The sequence below is a fragment of the Stenella coeruleoalba genome (assembly GCF_951394435.1).
Source record: "Stenella coeruleoalba genome assembly, chromosome: 9".
In the NCBI taxonomy this organism is placed as follows: Eukaryota; Metazoa; Chordata; class Mammalia; order Artiodactyla; family Delphinidae; genus Stenella; species Stenella coeruleoalba.
In genome coordinates, this window is record NC_137155.1 from 38912231 (window position 1) to 38940225 (window position 27995).

Genomic DNA, 27995 nt, shown 5'->3' on the forward strand with positions numbered 1-27995 from the left:
ATGTTTAAATTTTCTGAACAGCCAGTAAAACTATTTGTCCTATAGAAAATTTAATGTGAATTTAATTGACAGAAGACAAATATGGCACAAAAAGATGGGGAGAAAATAAGATAATGCATGTGGCATTACATTTTAAAAAATTTTTATTTATTTATCTTCTTATTTATTTTTTTGGCTGTGTCGGGTCTTAGCTGCCACACGCGGGATTTTTGTTGCGGCGTGCAGGCTTCTCTGTAGTTGTGGTGTGCTGGCTCCACGGCGTGTGGGCTCTGTAGTTTGCAGGCATGTGGGCTCTTGCTGAGGCATGAGCTCAGTAGTTGTGGCATGGGCTTAGTTGGCCCACGGCATGTGGGATCTTGGTTCCCCAACCAGGGATCAAACCTGCGTCCCCCTGCACTGGAAGGCAGATTCTTTACCACTGGACCACCAGGGAAGTCCTGACATTACATCTTAAACTGCACAATGCTCTCCTACTTTTAATACTTGAGAAATATTTTACTTGATATTTAAAAATATTAAATTCTTTAAATTTTTTCTATTTAAAAATTGTAGTAAAATATATGTAACATAAAACTTGCCATTTTAACCATTTTTAAGTGTCCGCTTCAGTGGCATGAATGACATTCTCAGTGTTGTACAACCATCACCACTAGTATTTCCAATCCATTTAGATTATTTTATTCTTAAAGTATTTAAAAAAATACTATAGGAGATACTTTGTTATATATTAGAAACGTAAAAAATGCAACCTTATGCTTTCTAATAATTCACATTACTTGTAGTTCCTTTATTAATAGGTTGGCCTTGATTTCATACTGTAGTTTAATAGCGTTATTAAAGAAAAAAAAGAACTTTATGTATAAACACTATTTCTACAAAGTCCCAATGATTGCAGGGAAAAAAAGTTCATTTAGATAAGGAGCTTACTGGATGCTTTGAAAATAACTCAGTTATGTACATCTATGTTAACAAATAAAAACGGCCCAGAACCTTAAAACAAACTACATCAAACAGAGAACTGATCTTTTGCACTCTTGTTTCTTTAGTTTGAATGGACAGATTTGATTAACACATCATAAAGACACAAACATACTGAAGCTATGCTCTTTAATACAATGATAATTTCAGGTAACTTTTTTTTTAGGAAAAAATTCCCAAACAGAAACATGTGAGATTTAATAAAAGTACCGAATTAATGTGAATTCAGGTTAACAAGATACACTGGGCATCACGCCAACATCCCCTCACCAAACACTAAGAACTTGCTAAGTTAAAACAGAAATTGAATATTTTTCCGTGACTTTTCAAACCTCATATATTCCTTTCAAAATCTGTCCTCTGAAATGTGGTGCTTAATCACAAGGTGACTTGTTTATAATCATTCACTTATAGAGTAAATTTTGGTTTATTATTGAAAGCACAGCATCTGAAGAGAGAAGTCTATTATTTATTTTTTCCTCAGATATATAATGCCAGGCCCAAATGTGATAACATTCCAAATTTGTTTGTTAATTTTTGTCTGTTTCATGAAGAGCTTGCTTTACAGGTGTAACAAATCACCCATAAAATTGCCATTTCAATTATTTCATATGCCAACATTTGAAATTCACCATCACGAAAATTATGAAGGACTTCCCTGGTGGTCTGGTGGTAAAAAAGCCGCCTTACAATGCAAGGGACGCAGGTTCGATCCCTGGTCAGGGAACTAAGATCCCACATGCTGCGGGGCAACTAAGCCCACATCCCACAACTCACACACTTCAACGAGAGTCCACGTGCCCTGGAGCCTGTGCACCACAACTAGAGAAGAGAAAATCCTCACGCCACAACTAGAGAGAAGCCCACGCACCACAATGAAGAGCCCGTGCGCCGCAACTGAGACCCGATGCAGCCAAAGATAAATAAATCTTTTCAAAAAGTTATGAAATAGAATCAACCGAAAAAATAATTCTTCCCTAGAATTTACTGTTTAGTTATTTTCGTAAAAATTTGTGATCATGTAGAAATCCTGAGGCAGTTTTCCAAAACCAAAACAAGGAGAAATATGAAAATAAATATTTGGATAATTTAGATCTCAAAGGAGAAATACATTGCTCACTAATTTATTCATTGAGTGAGTATTAACTCACTCATTAGAACAGACTTTGGATTATTCATTTCAATTTGTTCTTTGTTGGGAAATCCATTGATTTCATCCCTCAGAAATCCCCAATTATGAATCTTCTACAAATTGGTCTTAAACATTGCTATAAAATCAGTTGATTGTGTACTTACTGCACCCAAATTAAGTTACCCCACCCCATAAGTAGACTCTATGGAGGATGTAGTAGATTTATAAAAGTGATTCCTGCCCTCAAACTACATAAGACTAACCCACATGAATCTAACCCACACTTAGAGAACTACATATGATATATCAGTTAGGCTGAAATAATCCATTATTTAGTGCATAAAGTCTGTGGAGAAGGAGTATGGTAACGAAGTGGTCTTTAAAATGCTAGTGACAGTGGGAAGCAGGGATACTTTTATTCAAATATAATGAGTGTTTCAGGTCAATCATGCCTGTTGCTATAAAATGAAGCTTTCAGTTAATCACTACATGCAAGTCTATGTGGCCCATCATGGACAAGAATGCTGAACATTTAACTAAAAATCAAGGCAGGGCAGACTACTGACTTATTAACTTCCAGACTATCTTGACTCTGAGAATGTTGACTAAAAGCATTTATCAAATGCCCACTTGCTGTGTATGTGTACATCCTAGTAGCAAGAAATAGTCATCAATCTATTCAGGTCACTATTACTGAAATCAAAGATTACCAACTATCGTTCCATTCTTGTATTACTTTACTCAAGATTCAGAGCCCAGGAGAGAGAACCCAAGGGTTTGCCCTTTGTTTGTGTCCTCACCCTTTGCCGGTAAAAGGGCATGGAATCTTACAGTCCCGTGAAGCCCTTGCATGCTGGATGAGAAGTAATTCTGTCAGGTAACTGGCATAAACAAGAAGTGGAATTGCCGGCTGGGGGTGTTCAGTCTTTCTCAAAGTCCCTAAAATTAATATTATCTTCCATCTTCAGAATGGGAAAACTGCTGAATATAGAATGTCCTTTTTGTTCTTCCATTTCCTTCAAGAGTATTTTGATTCCTATAGGTCCTTAAAGCCTGCTGACATGGTAATGTGCATAAAAGCAGTGATTAGCAAGAACTGGACGTATTTACCAAGTTCTAGAAGAGTATAATCTAAGAGGAATAACGATGAGAACAAACCAATATGCATATAGGACAGGTACTATATTAGTTCACTGGGGCTGCCGTAACAAAGTAGCATCAACAGGGTGGTTTGAACAGCAGAAATGTATTATCTCCAGTTCTGAGGCTAGACCTCTAAAATCAAGGTTTTGGCAGGGTTAGTATCTTCTATGGAGCTCAATCTGTTGCAGGTCCCTCTCCTTAGCTTCTAGCTGTTCTTCTTTTTCCCATTTCTCTTCATATCGTCTTTCCCCCGCATCTGCCTCTGTGTTCACTTTCTCCTTTTCAGGATACTGGTCATATTGGGTTAGGGCTCACCCTAATGACCTCACTTTAACTTACTTCTGTAAAGACGCTGAAACCATGGTTAAATCCATTTCACCTGCCTTTACTAATCAAGGCCATTTTAAGATTTGCATGCCCTCCAGGCCGCAGGCAGCCTTAACGATAAGTTGTTTGCCTGAGTTGTTTTCTAGGAACTTGGTGTCAGCTGCCTCTAAATCAATCTGAATCTAAGACCCTCCAACTGGGCATGCGCTAGCGTCCTCTCGGTGACCTGAACTGACAGAGGCCTGTAGCTTAGTTACGCCTGCGCAGAACCACACACCTTCCTCCAATCACCTTTCCCCATGCTCCCCAGGCCTCAAACCGCCCTGCTTTCTCATTTGTTATCCCATCGGTACCCGGAGCCCCTTGCCTTCAGGGAAGGCGGAAGGCGGCTTTGGGATTCGTTTTCCTGCTCCTCGCTGGACTGCCTTGCGAGTAAACGCTCTCTTCTCTGCAAACCTCGGTGTCTCAGCGCTTTGACTTGACAGGTAAGACGAGCCTGGCTCGGTAGCAATCTCATCTCCAAGTAAGGTCACTTTCAGACCTGTTGCAGGTAGGACTTCACGTTTCTTTTTGGGGGAGAACACAATTCAACCCGTAGCAAGTTATGGTCAAGCGAAAGTGAAAGTATCCATTAAAATGAAATTATTATCCATTACATGTGAGATTTAAGCTTAAGAGAGAAATTACAACTGTATCTTTCTTATATTACATGACTAATGTGGATAAAGATATTGCATAAATATAACCAAGGCATTGCCCTTTATTTTCAATGTGGATGTTCAAAATAAATTTTGTTTTCGTCGTCCTCTTGTCCCACTACCAATGAACACTTTTCCTAAAAAAATGTTATAGGAGAATAGAAGTAAAGGGATTGCTCACATAATAAAATGAAAATCTAATAAGAAATCGTAGGGGGACTTCCCTGGCGGTCCAGTGGTTAAGACTCTGTGCTTCCAATGCAGGGGGTGCAGGTTTGGTCCCTGGTCGGGGAACTTAACATCCCACATGCTGCAAGGTGCAGGCAAAAAAAAAAAAAAAAGAAGAAAAAGTGGTACCCTAAAAAAATTAGTATGTTGTTTCTGTTCTCTGGTTTTTAAGACCTAGAAACTTGCTCTGTGCTAGGAGAAAAAAATCTATGAACAAAAACACTGTAAACTTTTCTAGGCTAAAATGAGAAGTTAGATGAGGAAATTTGCGTTGAGCACTACTTATAATTTAAGCACCATTGAGCAACAAGCAGCCTGGGTTTACACAGAGCAAATCATGCCAAACAAACCTGATTGCTTTTTTTATTGAATTACAAGATTAGTGGATGAATGCAAAGTGGGAGATGTAATACATTTGGATTTTAGCAAAACATTTGATACAGCGTCTCATGAACTCTGAAATGAATTCAAAGAGTCAGGAATATTAACACTGAGGTAAGGAATAGAAATTCAATGAAGGATTGCAAAGAAAAAGAAGTCATAATCAACCATGATATGGCAGCCTGGGAACACATCATTATAGGTACTACAGCGATCACAGGATTTATTCAGTCCATATTAACATTCATACAGCTTTTTCAGGCTTGATAAAAAGAAATGGAATAAAGGATTCAGAATGCACCCCATGATTTCAGGCCGTATGTACAGTCAATCCAGATTTGGGGGAAGGAGAAAATAGACAGCTTCAAACGTTTTTGATGCCTTTAAAAATAGTTATTTATATCACTGGATCATTTAATTCACTTAATGCTCCAAGATTTTGTTGTGATGCTATTATTTGATCCCTTTTCTCTGTCTCAAAATGAGCCAGTTTTTTTTTTTTTTTTTTTTTTTTTTTTTTGCGGTACGCGGGCTTCTCACTGTTGTGGCCTCCCCCGATGTGGAGCACAGGCTCCAGACGCACAGGGTCAGTAGACATGGCTCACGGGCCGAGCCGCTCCGCGGCATGTGGAATTTTTCCTGGACCGAGGCTCAGAACCCGTGTCCCCTGCATCAGCAGGTGGACTCCCAACCACTGCGCCACCAGGGAAGCCCGGGATGAGCCAGTTTTTGACATCATCCATATTCTTACGTAGGGTAAGTCATAGTGTACTTTAGTATAAGTCTGGCTGGCCTTATACTAAAGATCAATGAAGAAGATAACACAAGCTCTCTTGGTTGCCCGACTTTTTAGCGTTCAGGAGACTTAAATCCCACCACCTGTGTGTGGACTTAGCTACCGCCCTCAAGGTGCAAGTTAAAAGGATACCTAATTAAGTAAATAGGAAGCAGTAGAAGCATTCCAATGCAATTCGCAGTTGATAGCTAAATTGGGAGGTGCTGCTAAAAGCAATGAGACCAGTAAAATTAAAGCTGGTGTTGTGGCACAGCTGAGAGATGTGTATGTCAAATGCAAAGCACAAGAGTCGCTTGGAAAGGAGAAAAACAGCAGAAATGCCGGAGGCGACAGGAAACAGCAAGTTGCACATGAGCTTACAATGTCAGATATCACCCAAGAGATGTAGCAGAATGTTTGATCTATTAGATGAGTTTGAAAAAGATTCATCAGTTTCTAATATAATGCTAAAGTCCCTTCTGGAAGACTGAGCTTATTCCCTTTGGAAACATCCTTTTCCAGAATAACAAAAAGGTACAGAGGGAAATCAGAGCATAGCAACAAAAAATGATTATGAAGTGGCAGGATAGTCTCACAATGAAAGATCAAAATGTGTATAGTATTGTTAAAAGGAAAAGGAATTACACAGTTAATCTGCAGATGTATAATAATATCTGTTAAGGTGAGTAGCAAAAGAGAATCAGTATTTTCTAAAAGACAGTAAAACAGTTGAAAAAACTGAGAATAAATTTACAGCCACATTAATAAAAAATTAAAATCTTGAGAAGGGGAGATACTATATATCTGAGAAAGTCTTCAAATTTCACCCTTTGATTAATTGACTTGAATATGCCTAAAAGTTAGAAATGCAATGGATTTCTTTTTGGTTATCACATTTTTTAATTGAAGTATAGTTGATTTACAGTGTTAATTTCTGCTGTATAGCAGAGTGATTCAGTTATACATATATAAATATACATACATTGGTTTTTCATTACGGTTTATCATAGGATACTGAGTATTGTTTTCTGTGCTATATAGTAGGACCTTGTTGTTTATCCATTCAGTATATAATAGTTTACATCTGCTGATCCCAACCTCCCACTCCATCCCTTCCCCAACCCCCTCCCCCTTGGCAATCACAAGTCTGTTCTTTATGTCCTTGATTTTGTTTCTGTTTCGCAGATAGGTTCATTTGTGTCATATTTTAGATTCCACATATAAGTGATATCATATGGTATTTGTCCTTCTGACTTACTTCCCTTAGTATAATAATCTCTAGTTGCACCCATGTTGCTACAAATGGCATTATTTCCTTCTTTTTTTATAGCTGAGTAGTATTCCATTGTATATATGTACCACATCTTCTTTATCCATTCATCTGCCGATTGACATTTAGTTTGTTTCCATGTCTTGGCTATTGTGAATAGTGCTGCTATGAACACAGGGGTTCATGTATCTTTTTGGATTAGAGTTTTGTCTGGATATATGTGCAAGAGTGGGATTGCTGGGTCACATGGTAGCTCTATTTTTAGTTTTCTAAGGAACCTCCATACTGTTCTCCATAGTGGCTGTATCAATTTACATTCCCACCAACAGTGCAGGAGGGTTCCCTTTTCTCCACACTCTCTCCAGCATTTATTGTTTGTAGACTTTTTAATGATGGCTATTCTGACCAGTGAGAGGTGATACCTCATCGTAGTTTTGATTTGCATTTCTCTAATAATTAGTGATGTTGACCATTTTTTCATGTGCCTACTGTCCATCTGTATTTCTTTGGAGAAATGTCTGTTTAGATCTTCTGCCCATTTTTCGATTGGGTTGTTTTTTTTTTGTTGAGTTGTATGAGTTGTTTGTACATTTTGGAAATTAAGCCCTTGTCTCATCATTTGTAAATATTTTTCCCATTTTGTAGGTTGTCTTTTCATGTTGTGTATGGTTTCCTTTGCTGTGCAAAAGCTTGTAAGTTTGGTTAGGTCCTATTTGTTTATTTTAATTTTTATTTCTTGCAAATTAAAACTACAATGAGGTATCACCTCACACTGGTCAGAATGGCCATCACCAAAAAATCTACAAACAATAAATGCTGAAGAGGGTGTGGAGAAAAGGGAACCCTCTTGCACTGTTGGTGGGAATGCAAATTGATATAGCCACTGTGGAGAACAGTATGGAGGTTCCTTAAAAAACTAAAAATAGAACTACCATACGATCCAGCAATCCCACTACTGGGCATATACCCTAAGAAAACCATAATTCGAAAAGAGTCATGTACCACAGTGTTCATGGCAGCTCTGTTTACAGTAGCCAGGACATGGAAGCAACCTAAGTGTCCATTGACAGATGAATGGATAAAGAAGATGTGGCACATATATACAATGGAATATTAGTCAGCCATAAAAAGAAACGAAATTGAGTTATTTGTAGTGAGGTGGATGGACCTAAAGTCTGTCATACAGAGTGAAGTAAGTCAGAAAGAGAAAAACAAATATCATATGCTAATACATATATATGGAATCTAAAAAAATAAGTGGTTCTGAAGAACCTAGGGGCAGGACAGGAATAAAGATGCAGACGTAGAGAATGGACTTGAGGACACGGGGAGGGGGTAGGGTAAGCTGGGACAAAGTGACAGAGTGGCATGGACATATATACACTACCAAATATAAAATAGTGGGAAGCAGCTGCATAGCACAGGGAGATGAGCTCGGTGCTTTGTGACCACCTAGAGGGGTGGGATAGGGAGGGTGGGAGGGAGACACAAGAGGGAAGGGATGTGGGGATATATGTATACGGGTAGGTGATTCACTTTACTATACAGCAGAAACACAACATTGTAAAACAATTATATTCCAATAAAGGTGCTAAAAACATTATTTTTTATTTCTGTTGCCTTGGGAGACTGACCTAAGAAAACATTGGTATGATTTATGTCAGAGTATGTTTTGCCTGTGTTGTCTTCTAGGAGTTATATGGTGTCATATCTTATTATGGTGTCATATCTTATAAGTCTTTAAGCCATTTTGAGTTAATTTTTGTGTATGGTGAGAGGGAGTGTTCTAACTTTATTTATTTACATGCGGCTGTCCAACTTTCTCAACACAACTTGCTGAAGACACTGTTTTTTCTCCATTGTATATTCTTGTCTCTTTTGTCGAAGATTAATTGACCGTAGGTGTGTGGGTGTATTTCTGGACTCTCTATTCTTTTACATAGATCCATATGTCTGTTTTTGTGCCAATACCACACTGTTTTGATTACCGTAGAGAAACGCAATGGCTTTCTGAACAAGGGTTTGCCAAGAACTTAAGAATTTTCTTGACAAACTGAGAGATTCAATAACTTATTTGAATAAAAATTCAAATTCCAATACACATTTTTCATATATCCATTATGACCATAACTATTGGATCTGCATGTTCTTTCCTTCCTTCCTTTCTCCCTTCCTTCCCCCATTCCCTTCTTCTCCCTATCTCCCTTTCTCCCATCTTTCCTTCTTTCCTTCCTTCCTTCCTCTCTCCCTCCCTTCCTTTCTTTCTCCCTTTCTCTCTCCCTCCCTCCACCTCTCTTTTTCTTTCCTTCTTTTTCTCCTTCTTTCTTTTTCCCTTCCTTCCTTCCTTTTCTTTCTTTCTTTTTCTTTTTCCCTTCCACCCTCCCTCCCTCCTTCCCTCTTTCTTTTTCTTTCCTTCCTTCTTTTTTTCCTCCCTCCTTCCCTCCCTCCCTCCCTCCCTCCCTTCTCTCCTCTCTCTCTCTCTCTTTCTCTTTCTCTCTCTCTCTCCCCCCCCCCTTTCTTTCTCTCTCTCTCTCTCTCTCTCTCTCTTTTTTGGTATGATTAACCATGTTTTTAAGTGGTTTGTGTGCTACCCTGTTTCTCAACCAGAACAGTGGGCATTTGGGCCAGATAATTCTTGAGCAGGACTCCCGTGCATTATAGCATGTATGGCATCTGCAACCCCCAGACACTACATGCCAGTAGGTCCTCCAGGACGATAACAGTCAAACCCTTACACACACACACACACATTTCTAAGTTCCCCTAATGTCACCCTCTATCCCAGAAAAGTTCCAAAGAGTTTTAAGCACACTCACCATAGCAAACTCATTAATTAAGGTTTCCATATTTAGGTTTATTGTCATACCTGCTTGGGAAATTCAAGGGTCCGTGTCACAAGAACCTTGTATCAGTCAGGATATATTAGCTTGTGTTAAGTGGCTTACAGAAACAAAGTTTATTTTTCTGTCTACATATCCACCATAGGTCAGCTGCAGTCCTGTCTCACACTTTGTTTTGATAGTGCAGTCTTAAGGCAGAACATTGATGGTTGTTATGGCCCAGGGAAAAAGAACGTGGTAACCAGCTTCTGCTCTGAAGTTACACTAGCACTTCGGTTCATACTCATTGGCCGAAGGGTGTCACTTGCCCGTGCTTGAGTTCCAGAGAATGGGGATATACAACTTTTATGCTGGGAGGGGCATTTAATATGAGTAAACAAACCGTCTTTGGCTCTTAATATTCTTTTTGAATTTGAAGGAAAATAACGTTGGAATTCATCATAAAATTTCCCATAGTGGAAATGGCACCTTTAAACAAGGTGATGGTTGCTACACCGATATTCATAGTAAAAATGTTAGGGAAGCATGGAACAGAACTGCTTTGCATCTGGCCATGTGGAGTTTTCTAGAGATGAGAGGGTCAAAATTACCACATCAGAACTTGTCTCACTGACTTCCTTACTCCTGTTACTGTGATATGTGTATTGTTGTGTTTATAAAACAAGTAATTCTTAATGACTTCAACATATTTATTGAATAAGCTCTGAAAATGAGAAAAATAAAGAAGACAGCTTCTCTTGAGGAAGTCAGTGTCGGAGGCAAGAAAGACACAGATCATTGTCTGTAATTCAGTGTGTGAAATGTTATATTACAGATATCTAATAAGTATCTGAGTACAGTTATGTGAGCAGTTAATCTTGCGTGAATGTGGATGTGGAGACATCTTTATAGATCAAATGATGTAGGGCCCAAGCATGTCAATTTGGTGGATAATTTCAGGTAGATAATAGAGACTGGCAAGTGAGGAGCGAGAGAGAGAAAATCTGGGATTCTCAGAATCTTCTGGGAACCTTTCTTAAGCTATGCATCCCCATCCCCCAACTCCCCATGGCGTAACAGAAAAGAGCAGGAGACATGCTCATTCTGATAAAACTTCCAAGGTGATTCTAATGCACGCACAACCCTTACGAATATCATCATCACCACCGCTCCATGCTTTGATCTGCTCTCCAGCAGATCAACAACCCACCCAGCTGGGTTCTTTAACATTGGAATCACTTGGGGTTTTGTTTTAAAATAAAGATTCCTGAGTTTCAGATTCAGGAGGCCTGGGATAAGGCCCAGGAATCCTAATCCCATGTGATTCTACTATAAGTGATCCGCCAACCTCACTTATGTGGGATATAGGACATGAGGAAGTATGCCTGGGGTTGAGGTTATTGGGAGAGGCTGAAACGAGGGCTTGAAATTCTTCTGTGGAAAGATAAGGGGTTCAGACAGAAACAGAGACACAGACATAGAGAAGGAACGTGTAGATACCAGGGGCGAAGGGGGGGTCGGATGAATTGGGAGATTGGGATTGACATGTACACTATTGATACTATGTATAAAGTAGATAACTAATGAGAACCTACTGTATAGCACAGGGAACTCTACTCAGTGCTCTGTGGTGACCTAAATGGGAAGGAAATCCAAAAAAGAGGGGATATGTGTATATGTATAGCCGATTCACTATGCTGTACAGTAGAAACTAACAATATTGTAAAGCAACTATACACCAATAAAAATTGAAAAAAACTAAAACAAAAAACTAAAACCAGAAAAAAAAAAGATAAGGGGTTCGTGCGGCCTGTAAATATGTGGATCCACTATTCTGCCTACCGCAACATGCAGGAATAGGATTGCAAACCAGTAGGAAAAAAATTCAATTTTACTGTATGTAATTTAATGCATAAAATAAAATGGCTCAACTGATTCTTAATATAAAGCAAGTTCTAGAAACTCAGCTTTTGGCCAAGGTGAGCCATCAAAGTCTATTAAGCGTAAGTATGAAGAGTGATATTTTTGTTTAAAAAAAATGTTCTTTTGTAGATGTGTGAAGGGTATATTGGGGGCTATGGAGTGGAGACAAGCTCATCAATTAGAATGCAATTAGTTACGGCAAGAGATGGGTGAGGATCATAATTAGACCCTGGAGCCTCATTTTCTAGAAATTGTGACTTCCTCTGGGAAGAGCCTAAGAGAAGGACCCTGGGTTTATGCTCCTCCCTTTCCCCTTACCCAATAGTAGTGTCTGCTTTCCATGTTAAAAGCACAAGGAAATTGTGGAGAATACAAAGCTATCATCTTCACATTTGTTCTCAAGAAGCTTAAAATCTGACATTCTAAATGATGAAAAGGAATAAACCAAGAAAGAAAGGGTGTGTGGGAAGGTTCTGAGCACAGGCTTGGTCTGGATAAGAACGGTGGTACCCTGGTGTGGAGAGACTGCTTTTCAATACATTGCCAATGATGCTAGGGAGGTCAGCATAATACCCACAGCTGAAACTAGTTGGTTGGAGGGTCTTTGAAATTCTGCCCCAAATTGCAGCTCAGTAGTAACATTGTGGCTCATTTATAAGATATAGAAGAGACTAAAGGAGCAGGTCTGTTTGAACAGTTATTCAGTGTTGGCCTTCATTGCAGAATACTGTGTGAGCCTGAAGATAGGAGTTTGGATGCATGTCTTTATTCTCTACCTATCATGATCCATCAACTCATCCTAATAAAAAAAGAATTCCTGGGCTTCCCTGGTGGCGCGGTGGTTGCGAGTCCACCTGCCGATGCAGGGGACGTGGGTTCGTGCCGCGGTCTGGGAGGATCCCACGTGCCGCGGAGTGGCTGGGCTCGTGAGCCATGGCCGCTGAGCCTGCGCGTACGGAGCCTGTGCTCCACAACAGGAGAGGCCCGCGTACCGCAAAAAAAAAAAAAAGAATTCCAGGGTTGAGGTTTTGGGGCTTCCAGCTTGAGGAAGATAGCCTTTAAAGCATTATTGAGTAGAGTGTCTTTGAACACACACATTTATATGTATTTAGGCTAGTGAATCAACCTGGCTTCTGTTACCAATGCTTCCTGTTATAGGTCCTAACGAGCGAAAGATTGAAATCAGAAAGTTAAAAGAGCAAAAATAGCCCTATATAGTTCAGGCATCCATCACTTAGGGCCTATTAGAATAATTGGCAATGAGAAACAGGGTAGCTGAAAACTTTTGATGCCAATAGAAACCAGATAAGAGGTAGACTCCGGTCTCATAGCATCGCAGCATGAACAGGAGTGGATGGGGGCTGGACAAGGAATGGAACAAAGCAAAAGGAGTATCTGGCCGAGGCCCATCATCAAGGTGAGCAGGAGCCAGTGCATCAGGAAGGATCTTAACAGGACCTAAAAGCTGAGTACAGCCAGAGTTACACACATATAGACTACACAAAGGAAAACTGGAAGCAACCTTCTTATCGAGCACTAGATGCTTCTGATCAGAAGGGGCAGTTTCTCCTGTGCACGGAGAGGGTGGGTTATAATGAAAATACTTAGAGAAATTTGAGTTCTAAGTTAATTTGTGGGGGACTTAGAGACAAATAGAATCTTTTAGTAACACTTGGCCACTTTCTCTGTCTTGAAGAGACTTCTGGCTATTGCTCTGTCCTGCCTTTTTAGTCACTCTTGTCAGTCCCTTGTGTGTGTTCTTCTTGCTCTGCTGGCCATCCTTGGCCTTTTTCTAGTCTCGCTTTATGGATTCTCCCTGGATTATCTCTTTGAAGCCTACGGTTCCTATCACCACTTATTTTGACGTATTCTAAAAATCGAATTCGTAACCCCAGCTCCAAATCCCAATTTCAGATTTCCTGCTGGACGTCTGGGTATTCCATAAGACTCTCAAATGTATCGTGTCCCAAACCGAACCCAACAATTATCCTCTTACAGGCCCTTTGTTTCCCTGCACTGGTCCCACACCTCACCCTATAAGCATTTACTCTGGAAAGTCTTCTACAGCTCACCCTCCAACTGTATCTCCTTGCTTATGCTATCTGTATTTTGTATTAGTGTCTCACAACTAATTGAAATAATAAGTTGCTTAAATTTGACCTTGTGTGACACATATTTTAATAAAATAGTAAGCAAACATTGAATAATTGTGTCCTATTGCTAATTTGATAAACACAGCAGGGACAGTGGGGCAACGGAATTCCAAATATCTTATGTGCACAGACATGAAGATGACCAGGGATATTAATGAGTTAGGAAGTCTGGAGCCGATCTTTACCCCTGTATGTGGCACAGTAGGGCACTATCCTCTGTGTCTGTCCTGTAGAAGCAGAAGATAAAAGCCACAAAGATCATGTGCAAAATTATCCTGGACTGTGTTGACTGGGTGTGTCAGACCTGACTTGCAGAGCCTATACTGTGTCCACTGTTTCCTGCTTCAGGAGAACCCAGTCATTTTGGTTCTGGCATAAGAAATATCCCAACCTTGCCTACGGGTTGGAGGAAGGGAAAGGAATAGTTGTGTTATATTGATATTTTTTGTTTTGCCACTATACTTAGGCCGGAGGGCTAACATGCTTAAGAGAGTGATGGGTTAGAGAAGAGGAATACAAACTGTACACACTGCTAAGAGAGTCTGGCTCTCCCGCTGAGCTCTGTAAGGTACTGGATTGAGTCCTTCCGTGATAGGCACAGAGGCTGAGTATGGGCATCCTCTGAATCTGACAGTCAAGTGGTCTTGAGGGAGCTATTCTTATAAATGTACAGTGTTACTGGTGGGTGTTAATAGATATGGAAGACACTGTATTAAGACTGATTTTGGCCTGGAAAACTCTTTTGGGTTTCATGTATTTTGTCTGGTTTCCCTCAAGAACATTTTTAGTTTTTGCTTCTGGCTCTGTTTTCCTTTTGTCTCCAGAGTAAGAATTCTGTCTCATCTCAACTTTTGCTACTAAATCTGGGAATAATTCTAGAATAATCAGTTTCTAACCTGATTTATTGACCTGGATGACTTTCTGTGTTCTTGAGTATAACTGTACATTGTGACTTTTTAAAGTTATGTACAGGTGTTCTACGATTTATTTAACCAGTTTTCAAATTTGGACACTTAGTTGCTTCTAGGGGTTTTCTGTATTGTTACAAATTTTAGATAGATTTATCTTCATATTTTTATCTTAGAGTTTTGTTGTTGTTGTTAAATTTCTTAGGAGTGAAATCACTGGATCACAGGCTATGCTATTGTCGCATTATTTTAACTTTTGCTAAAGTTTTAATCAACCAGCAAAGGTCATTTTTGAGAAAATAATGAAGCCATATTCCTGAATAAAAGGTAACCATGCAAAAACAAACCAATGAAATTTTTTCAGTTAAGATACGTGACTGGAAGTTCAGGGTAGTTTATTGAATATTAGGGTAATTGATTAGCTACAGGGAGATGTAAATATACTCTGGGCTTAGGAGGAACATTGGTAAAGACCTAGGAACATTGTCTCCTTTTTCTTTCTGAGGAAAAAAAAATTTTCTTGTAGTGAATAATATCTTATGGCCATAGAACCATAGAATCCCAAAGGACATGCAGACCTAGGCATAGCTGTTGACATCAAAAGGGGATAAACACAGTGGTGTAGCTATATATAACAGGAGACAGAAGGAAACACCAGCTGTATGTATGGATCTCAAAAGACGCAACACAGAGAAGGAATGAGAGAAGAAAATAGCAGAAGGCAACAAGACAAAGGAGACACAGAAGGTAGATGATCTACCATGGTATACAGGGGTTCAGAAAGTATAGGATCAAAAGTAGTTTGGATAGAAAAGAGGAACCTAAATATCCAACACTGGAAAGTGGTTAAATATATTGAGATGACTGATCAAATTTGAATATGGGCTATATATTATATAATAGAATTTTATTGACATTAAATTTCCTGATTTTGATAATTGTGCTATAATGTATAAAAGAATGTCCTTGTACTTAGAACATGAGTGCTGAGAAGGGTGAAGGCCATGATGTTTGCAGCATACTTTGAGATGGCTTAGAAACATAAGCTGCACACACATATTATGAACACTGTGATAAATTTTAAAATGTGACCAAATGTTAACAGTTAGTAAATTTGGGTGAAGGAAATAAAGGAGTTAATTATAATGTTACTGTAACCTTTATGGAAATTTGAAGTTATTTCCAAATAGAAAGTTGAAAGAGGAGAAAAGAAGAATACTCTCTATTCCCTGAAGTTATTAAAGGATGGCTTTAGATATTCAAGGATGAATTTGTAACCCAAAATGGACCAATCATAACTTTTCTTATAACTTTTCTATTATGATCCAGCATCAAAGACCGTCTTTGAGGTCATAGTACTGGAAGATGGAAGTTTAGAACTTGTTATCCAGTCACATGAAACATGTTTAATTGGCAAACTCCTCTTCTGCTCCATGGAATTTTAATGGGGCTGCTACAGAATTTGCTACTTTACCCATCTTCCAGCCCTCAATGTTTAATTCAGGGAATAGCACGAGACCAAATCGAGGTCAATCAGTGTACTCCCCATAGTTTTTTAGCAAGTAGTACTATGGATGACTGTCTCTTGCCTTTGGAATTTCAATGCTAGAATAATACAGATTTAGAATTGCTTGGGTCAATATTACTAGGTCTCAAAAAGACAGCTTATTTGCAGCAGGAAATAATGAGATCAAACATGTAAAATTAAGCAGAACTGAGCTAGGAAAAAAAATGCAGAAACATCCATAATGTATTTTCAGTCCCTGGTTCAGTGATGCCTGAAACCTGAAGATCCAAGCACAGACTTCCTAGTTATCATAAATTATAATAAATCAACAGATTCCCTTTAGTTTTAGCTTAAATTAGTTTATAGTATGTAGTTGTTGGTTTGGATATTCTACATTTGTCAATTATGTCAAATTGGTTAATTACGTTGTTCAAGTCTTTTATCCTTACTGATTTATCTGCTTGTCCTATCAGTCACTGAGAGAGTTGTTTTAAAGTCTTTCAATATAACTGTGAAATTGACTGTGTCTTCGTGTAGAACTGTGAATTTTTTCACTATTTCAAGGCTATGCTAATATGTGTGTACATATTTAGAATTATTCTAGTTTTATAGTGGTTTTACCCTTTTATCATTGTGAAATGTATCTTTGATCTGTAATAATGTCTCTTTCCTTAGAGCCTGCTTTGTTTAATATTAGTGTAGTTTTAAAAACTTCCTTTTATGTTGCTCTATAATTCTTTTATCATTCTTTTATTTTTAACTTTTCTGAATTTTAAAATTGAAAGTATCTCTTACAAGCAGAATTTATTTGAGGTTAGTTGTTTTCAAGTATTTAAATCTTCATCTTGTAATTTTAGTTCATTTACATTTAATGTTTTTACTTATATATTGGTGTTTAAATCTACCATCTTATTTGTTTTCTGTTTCTTCTATCTGTCCTATGTACCTTGTTTTCTCTTTCTAAGTCTTCTTTTGCTTGTATTTAATTGTTAAATTCCATACCCATTAGCTTGTTAGTTATACATTCTTGTACTATTTTTACTGTTACAACATTCCTTGACATATTAACATCCGCCCTAGAGATTACAACACACGTTTTTGACTGACTAAAGTCAAATATAAATGAATACCTTTACTATTTTCCAGACAATACAATGACCTTAGAACAGTATATGTTTTAAACTTAAAACATTGTATTTCTTTTATACTGTCAATAACTATTTAAGTTTGCTTATGGATTTCCAAATACATTGCTCTTTCAAATATTTTTTCTTCACTTTTATGCTTCCCTCTTTTATCAGTTTCATCTGCCTGATAAACTCCCTTTAGAATTTACTGAGCAAAACATATGGACAATGATGGTGTCTGATCAGAGATGAACATAGCCCTTTTCTGGAGATGCAGATCGGGGATAACTTACAGCTATGTCTAATTCATTTCAGTTGAAAAGTTGGCAGTAGTATGTAGGCGGCTGTTAGAGCAAACAATCTCATAGACCTCTCCTGGTTTTTGACTCTACAGCACTCTTCTGTCTTAGAATTTTGGCCTCAGTTCCTAACACTAACTGTCAAACTTCCAGATCTTTATTTTGGATACATAGACTGCGAACCACATTGCATTCTGTCGGGCAATCTACCTGACAAGATTAACCAGAGATTAATCTGGTTAAACTCAAACTCATGAGGCTGGAAGTTTTACTGAACGATACTTACTAGCTGATCTACGTTGAACAAAAATTACCTCCTAATTTATGTTTACTTCCCAATACCATGTAAATTACAAAGTATCTTTTTGTTTTATGCTCAATCGATTCATATAGTTAATTTTCCATGAAAAACTGAATTATGTATGTTGCTGATTGTATAAAATCAAGACCATTTTTTTTTGACATTGAATTTCAAATTTGTTAATGTTTACACATTCTAGCTAAGTTTGAAAAGTTACTGACAATTGTTCAATGGGTTTTGTCTGCACTATTCAACTATAACATTCCTTTGAGTAAAAAAGCATTTCATGTTCTCAGCATAAAGTTTTGTTACTGAGAGTGTGCCTTTTACACATCTGAACAGCCTGAATTGAGTTTTATTTTGAATTTTGTACCTGCTTCAAAGACTATTGGCACACAGGTAAAGCTTTATGAAAATACATGGAGGTTGTGAATGCCATGAAAATGCCACTTTTCTACTCTTGAAACATATGTCTGTAAATGACAGATGATTTGTTGGTAGAAAAATGCACAAAAAGTACTGACCTCACCCACATCTTCACTCATATATCTCTTACATTTAGCAGAGAAATCACAATACGGTATACTTTTCAACCAGAGCACTTAACAATTTGATGGTGTCACGGCTCCCATGTGTCTCTCCATTTTGATTCTTCGACTAGTCTCATAAGTAGGTCCCTTATCAACTCTGGCTCTCTCCCACATACTTTGAACTGAACACAGGTAAAATGATACTTTAGAAAGGATTACAGTCCAAGGAAAGAAACTGTCCTTTAGCATGTTGATCTGCTGAAGGAAAACCAAATGCAACTTGCAGCAAAATACATGTTTATCTCTCTTAGTCCATCAGAGAGATGAAAAATGGCTACTCTTTTTACTTTTACCTAATCAAAAGCTTCAATCTGTTTGTTCCCAGGCTTTACAGCCCAGCCTTGTGCTATTGTATATTGATTGTGCCTGAGGGCACCTCCTTGTGGAGAACAATTGATTTTTCTTTGTTAGCAAAGCGATTTTAATAGTCTTTCTACAGGCTGTCATGTTTCAAGGCCCCAGAATCAAGAGGCACCTGTTACTAGAACTGAGTGATCAATTGCTCAACCCACAGAAAATGTGCCTGTCTGCTGTGCTGAAACACCTCCACAGCAGTTACTCAGAAGGTGACTTTAACTAGTTTTGATAAATATGCTTCCTGGGAGTCTCAGGTGGGTTATCTTAAGAAGTTTTACCTCTGGAGCCTGAAGCTAGGTGTTTTGTTACATTGCCATTAAGAGAGCTGAGTTGCAAGAACAGAGTTTTGCTGTTTGTTACTTTAGTAGTTTCATGCCAAACTTCCTCGCCAAAGGAACTAGCCCAAAGTAAAGGTCACTGCTTTGAAGAGTGAGTGATGATGATAACTCTATGTGTATTGCCCTTGATATTTGAAAACAGCTCCTCTAGGTAATTGTGTGGCAGGACTAAAAAGTCAAAGGTAGGCTCTGGAGCTTACTTTGTACAGTCGCTGTCTCTTCTTGAGCAGTAGTGACTACTGTTTCCTTAATGTCATACAAAGTATCCTTTTTTTTTTTTAAACCTCTCCATGATCTGGCTCACAAGGTTTTTCTATGTGTGTATGGAGGCCTCTCTGTGATCTATAGCCACGCTAAATTCTTTAAAAACTTCTAGCATATCTTAAGTGTTTGATTCATGCCGTTTAAAGAACTCCTGCCTTTAGGTCATTGTTAATGGGACCAACTTGTAAAGTTTGTAGCCTTAAAGAAACCTCCACGCTAAAAAGTTTGTTCTGCTACAACTCAAAAACATGAAGTGACTGCCTGGAATATGGAGTTAGTCCCAGTGTTCAGGTGAAGGAGAGGTGACTGCTTTTCAAAGAAGGACCCAAACACACTGCCACTGTCTTCTATAGGGATTGTTGGGCAGGCCTGGGATCCAGGTCTGTACAGTGAACAGGAGGAAAGAAGAGCTCTGAAACAAGGCTCTGATACCACGGGTAATATGTAGGAGAAAACTAACAAGATTCTGTTAATTAAGATCCAAGCAGAACTTGTTTCAGGAGTCATTTTATCTGACATGATAATTATTTCTACAGGAAACCGGATGTTCAATGCTCCTTTTTACACTTTATCTTGCATATATTTGTACAAAAATTGTCTTCATCCGGGGCTTCCCTGGGTGGCGCAGTGGTTAAGAATCCGCCTGCCAATGCAGGGGACACGGGTTCGAGCCCTGGTCTGGGGAGATCCCACATGCCGCGGAGCACCTAAGCCCGTGCGCCACAACTACTGAGCCTGCGCTCTAGAACCCGTGAGCCACAACGGAGCCCGTGCACCACAACAACAGAAGCCCACGTCCCTAGAGCCCGTGCTCTGCAACAAGAGAAGCCACCCAGGGCTTCCCTGGTGGCGCAGTGGTTGAGAGTCCGCCTGCCGATGCAGGGGACACGGGTTCGGGCCCTGGTCCAGGAAGATCCCACATGCCGTGGAGCTGCTGGGCCCGTGAGCCATGGCCGCTGAGCCTGCGCGTCCGGAGCCTGTGCTCCGCAACAGGGGAGGCCACAACAGTGAGAGGCCCGCGTACCGGGGGGGGGGGGGGGGAAGCCACCCAATGAGAAGCCCGTGCACAGCAACGAAAAGTAGCCCCGCTCGCGGCAGCTAGAGAAAAGACCCCGTGTGGCAACAAAGACCCAACGCAACCTAAATAAATAAATAGAAAAAAAATTGTCTTCATCCTTGTGCTGCCTACCCATCTGAGCCATCTTCATAGTCCCCATGCCTCTGCTTCGTTTTTCTTCTGTAGAGTGAGGCTTTTGCTTTTGCCTTAAGGTTTCTCTAGGGAATTAACAGGTCTTGTCATTTTGTACAGCTTCCGCGGCATGGATCAAACATTGGCTTACTATGCTGATGTGTGAAGAGAAAAAATTATCTAAAGCAGGTGAGCTTTAATGAACAAATGTGTATTTTCTCTGAGTTTGATTAGGGTGTGTGTGGTTTTGTTTTAATGAATTTATTTATTTTTGCCTGTACTGGGTCTTAGTTGCTGCGCGCGGGCTTTCTCTAGTTGCTGCAAGTGGGGGCTACTCTTCGTTCCGGTGCCCGGGCTTCTCACTGGGTGGCTTCTCTTGTTGCGGAGCACGGGCTCTAGGCACGCGGGCTTCAGTAGTTGTGGCGCATGCGCTGAGTTGCTCCGCGGCACGTGGAATCTTGCCCGACCAGAGCTCGAATCCGTGTCCCCTGCATTGGCAGGCGGATTCTTAACCACTGCACCACCAGGGAAGCCCTTGTTTTGTTTTTTAATTAATATGAAGAAAGTTAAGTCCAGTTCTCACAGATATTAATCAAATAAAAATTGCTACTCATTCTTGAAAAGGTGCAAACGTAAAATTTACAAAATAAGTGGAGTGGAGGCTAGAACCATGAGGAAAAAATTTATCAGCAGGTTCATTAATTATTTTGGATTTGGAACTTGGTTTTGTTTTTTAATAGTGATAAGAATGGTGGAGTACTAGGAAAGTTGTGGAAGATGCTGTTAGTTTTACTTAAAAATGAGAAGATGGTGTTTCTGTATTTTATTGTTATAAATAAAACTTCTTAAGTGTTTTGGGAAAAAACCCACAGAACTTCTAGCAAGTCTCGCAGAATCATGTCAGCACTTTAAGCTTGTAGCCATCCTGTACCATAGTACTATTAGCTACCATTGTTGAGAATGTTGCGCCTGTTATCTTAATCAACTTTCAGTCAAATTCTTCAAGGTATGGACTATAGGTCATGCTTTATAAATGACATTTGAGGGAAATTTGTGAGAAATTACGAAACATCAGGTTACATACATACATAAGTGACAAAAGCGATATTTGAGCCTAGTCCAACCTCTTAACCACAGTAGTATGCTGTCTCTCAGTACGATGGTGTAAATGTGACTGGAAGTTGGAGAGTCCTTGCCTGGCTCCCAAGTGCAGAAAAATCCCTGACCCCCCCGTAAGGGGAGAAACCTTTTCAATTCAGCAAGCATTTTGGGAGCACATGTTCAGCAAGCACATGTTACACAGCATGGTAGACTTTGGGGATAAAATAGCAGACTAAGAAAAATACAGTCCTTGATTTCAAGAATCTTGTCATGAAGTAGGGAGAGGGAATTGTCACTGAGGGACTCAGCAGGGGAAAATACCCCCTGAGCCTGGAGTCAGGGGAATGTTTAATGAGAGAGATTGCTTTTGAATAGGTCTGGAAACACAAATCGGGTGGTTAGGAGTTTAACTGTGCCCCCTACCCCCAAATTCATGTCTTGAAGTCCTAACTCCCGGTACTTCACAACGTGACGTTGTTTGGAAACAGGGTTTTTGCAGAAGTAGCCGAGTTAAGATGAGGTCATTAAGGTGGGTCGTAATCTGATTTGTGTCCTTATAAAAAGCGAAAATTTGGACACAGAGACACAGCGAGAACGCCATGTGAAGGTTGGATTTATGTTGCCAAGGAACGCTAAAGGTTGTCAGCGAAACGCCAGGAGCTAGGGGAGAGACTCGAACATATTCTCCCTCCTTGCCCTCAGAAGGAACCAGCCCTTGCAAATAGACTCCTAGAAATGTGCTAAGCTTGATTTCGGACGTTTAGCCTCCAGAACACTGTGAGAGAATACTTTACCACTATTTAGGTCCCCCAGTCTGTGGCACTGCATTACGGCAGCCCTGGCAAACTAACACAAGGGTTTTGACCAGAATAATTTTTTGACCAGAATAATCTCTCTGGTTTTGACCAGAGAGATTTTTTTTGGTTTGTTTTGGTAGTAGACACAGGGGGAAAAAATAGCAAAATTTGAAGATTAGGAAATACTTGTCGTCTGAGGAAACAGTGAGAAGCCTCCAGTGTTTCTGGAGCGGGCAGCCCAGCAGCACTCTCAGAATTGTGCTTTAGGAAAACTCACGTCACGTCATAGGTAGAAAGACTGACAGATTTAGCTGGCTCCGAAATTTTTTTGCAGGTGGAAGTCAGCAAGGAAGAAGAGAAGGTTGCTTGATTTGAGATTATTTAAAAACTGAACTTTCTTTAAAGATGTCAGCAACTCTGGCCCTTATATTTGTAGATGAGGGAAGAAGCCCCTGTCATTTTGCCTGAGGGATTAGAACCAGGAATAATGATGCAACAGGTTAGATTTATAGAAGGCAAAACATTTTAGAAATGGTTTTTCCATCCGTTCAGGTCTTACATGGGTAGAAACACCCGTTGCTGGTCAGTCGGCAGACTTGAATTTGAGTCAGCTTTGCAGTAAATTACATAACCAGATTGGTTAATTTCTCCACGTTTCTCGATTTTGGTTTTTTTCTTAGAAAGAAAGTGGTGGCAAGAGGGAAGAGATATGGGAACATATGTATATGTATAACTGATTCACTTTGTTATAAAGCAGAAACTAACACACCATTGTAAAGCAATTATACTCGAATAAAGATGTAAAAAAGAAAAAAAGGAAGTGGTGGATGTATATGTTCCTTTCAGCTGTAATAAACTCTCTTCTTAAGGAATGTGGTGAGTTTACCTTCCCTTTAGATGGTTTTTGTTTCATCCTGTATCTCTTTCTCAGTGTTTTTAGGCTGTATTAACATAGTTAAACCTTTGAATAACCTTGAATTTTAAGAGGTTGCCCGCCCACTGCTAATCCTCTAATCATTTGAAGTGCTCATAGAATTTACATGGTGTCCAGAGCCGCAAATGCTATAAGTAAATGTATTGCAATCACAGCTAGCAAGTGGGAAAAAGTCAGAGATTTAAGGGAAAAAATAAAAGTTCAGAAACCAAGTGAAATTTCAGTAACATAAGTAAAAGCTAGCTGAGAAATAAAAGGAAAAGAGGAGATGGGCTAGTACAGGTGTAGAAAGACAGGAGCGTCGATCTAAGCAAGCAGCATCTAGGCGATGAACAGGTGCAGCAAGAGCGGTGCAAAGATGAATGATTTATTATGGAAAATTCACATCAAGTGTCTGTTTCTAGCTCTGTTACCGAAGGGGACTATTCTCACTAAGTGAAACTAATCAGTGCTGATTACTCACATCTAACAGTTTTAAAGGGGTTAAGGGTAAAGGAGGGGAAGAGGTGATGTAGGCTTAAATGCTGTTTCTGTATGCGTGTTCTCATGACTGAACAAATCATTTGCCACAGCAGTTGAAAGGAGGCAGGGGTCAGCAAACTGGCCTGTGGGCCAAATCTGGCTGACTTCTGTTTTTGGAAATAAGCATTTATTGGGACATAGCCATGGCCATTGTATACATATTGTCTACGGCTGCTTTTTCACTACAATGGCCAAGTTAAATAGTTGCAACAGAGATCATTAAGCCCCCAAGGCTGAAAATACTTACTCTTTCACCTTTTACAGAAAAAGATCTCTGACCTCCGCACTAAAGGATGCTTAAAATGCATTTTTTGGCCTACGTATTTTTTTAATTGAAATATAGTTGATTTACAGTGTTGTTAATTTCTGCTGTACACCAAGCGATTCAGTTATACTATATATACATTCTTGTTTAATATTCTTTGCCATTATGGTTTATCACAGAATATTGAATATAGTTCCCTGTGCTATGCTGTAGGACCTTGTTATTTATCCATTCCATACATAATAGTTTGCATCTGCTAGTTCCAAACTCCTCATCCAACCCTCTCCCACTGCCCACTTGGCAACCACAAGTCTGTTCTCTATGTCTGTGTGTCTGTTTCTGTTTCATAAAAGTTTATTTGTGTCATATTTTAGATTCCCCATATAAGTGATATTTTATGGTATTTGTCTTTCTCTGACTTACTTCACACCGTGTGACAATCTCTAGGTCCATCCATGTTGCTACAAATGGCATTATTTTGTTCTTTTTTATGACTGAGTAATAGTCCATTGTATATATGTACCACATCTTCTTTATCCATTCATCTGTCGGTGGGCATTTAGGTTGCTTCCATGTCTTGGATATTGTGAATAGTGCTGCTGTGAACGTTGGGGGTGTATGTTTCTTTTCGAATTAGAGTTTTCTCTGGATATATGCCCAGGAGTGGGATTGCGGGATCATAGGGCAATTCTATTTTTAGTTTTCTGAGGAACCTCCAAACTTAACATACGTTTTAGAGAATTCTCAGCTCTGGAAATTTGACTGCTTGAGTTAAAATACTTTTTCTTCTGCCTGCTAACCTTGTAGTCTTGGACTAGATATTGCCACTCTTCAACTTTGAGTTTTCCTCGTGTATAAAATGGGTATAATAATAATCCTTCTCTACTAGGGTGGTTGCTAGGACCAACTAAATAAGCGTTACAAGCACCACTGCTCCTGATTTTCACTCCATCTATGCTATTGTATTGCTTCCTTATTGGTGTCTTCCAGGGACTATTACAGTTTCTGTCGTCCATGCTGACCCTTTACTACATACATTTGTGACCACCAGGCATTACAAAGGTCCTCAAAGTTCCAAAGTTTCACAGCTATTTGTAGCAGTTTAGAATAGGGTGACACCATTTTGCTTTAAAATTTGTTAGAGGCATGCCAAGCAAATACACGATGTGCTCCACAGTTTTAAAGTTTTCACTGAAATTGTCCTTTTTTTTTATGTTTTTTAATTTTTTTTAACATCTTTATTGGGGTACAATTGCTTTACAATGGTGTGTTAGTTTCTGCTTTATAACAAAGTGAATCAGTTATACATATACATATGTTCCCATATCTCTTCCCTCTTGCGTCTCCCTCCCTCCCACCCTCCCTATCCCACCCCTCCAGGCTGTCACAAAGCAGGGTGAGCTGTGACAGGGCGAGAGAGAGTCATGGACATATACACACTAACAAACGTAGTAAGGTAGATAGCTAGTGGGAAGCAGCCGCATGTCCTTTTGTTTTAAACTTGGGAGTCCTGTCCCTCCTTTAGGACCCAGATAGAAATCCATGGTGGTGGGCCAGTGACTGCCTGACAGGAGAATCACTTTTCCCTTCTGAAAACAAACGTCTTGTAGGTAATCAAGTTGGGCGTTGAAAGCTCTCTTTTTCCTTGGAATGAGTTCACGCCCTGGAGACTTCCCAGTTCCCTATGCAAATAGTTCTCTTTCTCTTCATCCTTTTTACAGGTATTAGAATATCTGAACTCCAACAGATGACACAGTTTAGGCTAAAGCTGGTGACTCCTTTGCCCTTCCTTACTGTTTTACCCTTTATAGTATTCACAGTAAGGATAACTGAATATATTTAGAAATAGTTGATACGCTTTAAGACAATATCAGTTGCTAATATTTACTCTGTGCCATTTACTTATATGCATTTGTTGTAAGCCAGGTGCTGAGCTAATCACCTTAATGTATTGATATTTTATCTAATCCTCAAACACTTCCAAGGTATTGTCATTAATCCTACTTTATACATGAAAACTAAGTCTTTTAAGGAAGATTAAATAAATGGACTCAGGTCACAGTTAGTGGTAGGACAAGGTTTTGAAACCAGAGCTTTTTCATTCCAAAGCCCCTACTGGTGAGCGTCACTGTGATGGTTTCTCAATATCAGTAATTGTTATGAGTTTGAATTGTGTCTCTTAAAAACAGATGTGTTGAAGTCTTCACTATAGAATGTGACTTTATTTGGATTTAGGGTTGTGGCAGATGTAATTTATTAAGTTAGGTCATACTGGAGTTGGGTGGGCCCCTGATCTGATATGCATGGTATCCTTATAAGAAGACGGCTGTGGAAAGAGAGAGACACACCAGGAGAACCCTATGTGACAAAGAAGGTAGAGATTTTATTTATACAGCTGCAAGCCAGGGAGCGCCAAAGATTACTAGCAAACCAAGAGAAGCTAGAAAAGGCGAGGAAGTATTCCCCTATAGGTTTCAGAGAAAACATGAAACTCGATCCTGCCAGCACCTTGATCTTGGACTTCTGGCCTTCACAAGTGTGAGACAATACATTTCTTTTGTTTTAAGCCACCCAGTTTGTGGCACTTTGTTATGGCAGCCCTAACAAACTACTACTGTGATACAGATGGAGAAACTCTCAGGAAAAAGATGTTACGATGCCATGAATACAGAATCCAAAATATACAGTGAAGAGGGACAGGAGACTCCAAATAAAACAACTTTCTAAGGAGGAAGAGACCAAAAAAAAAAAAAAGTTGAAAAGTGAGATCTCTGATGACATCTGATTTTAACAGGACATCCGTGAAGAATGAAAGCAGGGATGTGTAAAACCAGAGTAAATCAATACAGATAAGTGAGTTCGTGATTAACAAGGTGGTTTTAACTTGGTGGCTTGGTGATGGTGACCTGGGAAGAGGTAGTTACATACAACTAAAGACCAAAGCTAAATAAGTGCAGATTGGATTTAATGTAAACTTCTCAAAGTTAAAATGACATCCAAATGTAGCATTCTGTAAATCGCCTCCAAAGAAGAAAATACACTAGAGCTGTAGTTTAGATCTACAACCATAAATTGCCTGATAAAAAGTAGCTAAAATGGCTCTCTGTTGAAATAGTCTGTTATTGTTGCCTCTCGCATCTCAGCTGAGCTCTCACTTTTCCCAGTGATGGAATACAGCATCAGGGCGCTCGTCCTCTGCAACAGACTCAAACCAATTTACTGTGTTTCCAAGTAATAGACACATCCTAATATGTAGGTGTTTTAAACAATTCATAAAAATATAGATTCATTCAAAATCATGTAGTTTTTTCTTTTACTGCAGTTAATTTGAAAATGGTCAACCTACTTATAAAAATTAGAGTGTTGTATGCAAGAAGCACGTGAAGTATCAGATGTGCAGATAAATGCTTTACATCCAAAGCCACGGTCCTTTTTTCCTCTTCGCCTTGTAGCTGCTTGGATTTCCCTTCCTTTGATCTTGTCTACCTGACCAATCCTTTAAGGTACGGTTTAAGAAAACCTTCCTTTGTTAAGAAGCCTTTACAAACTGCCTGTCCCTTAGCCCATGTCGCTAATCTCTCCTTTGTGCTAACGGTACACTGTAAAAATATTGTTTATTGTGTAATGTGGCATACTTGTGTGCCTAGCTTAGAACGTGAGCCCCTTGAG

General features: G+C 39.3%; 1 long non-coding RNA gene across 2 annotated transcripts in view; it reads left to right on the forward strand.

The window, feature by feature from the left end:
- Nucleotides 1-3942: 3942 nt before the first annotated feature.
- LOC307191800 overlaps nucleotides 3943-27995 on the forward strand; it is a 156614-nt gene continuing 132561 nt past the window's right edge. For both annotated transcript variants that reach the window (XR_013829850.1, XR_013829851.1), the window contains exon 1: nucleotides 3943-4065. This is a non-coding gene — a long non-coding RNA (uncharacterized lncRNA). The remainder of the gene's footprint in view (nucleotides 4066-27995) is intronic.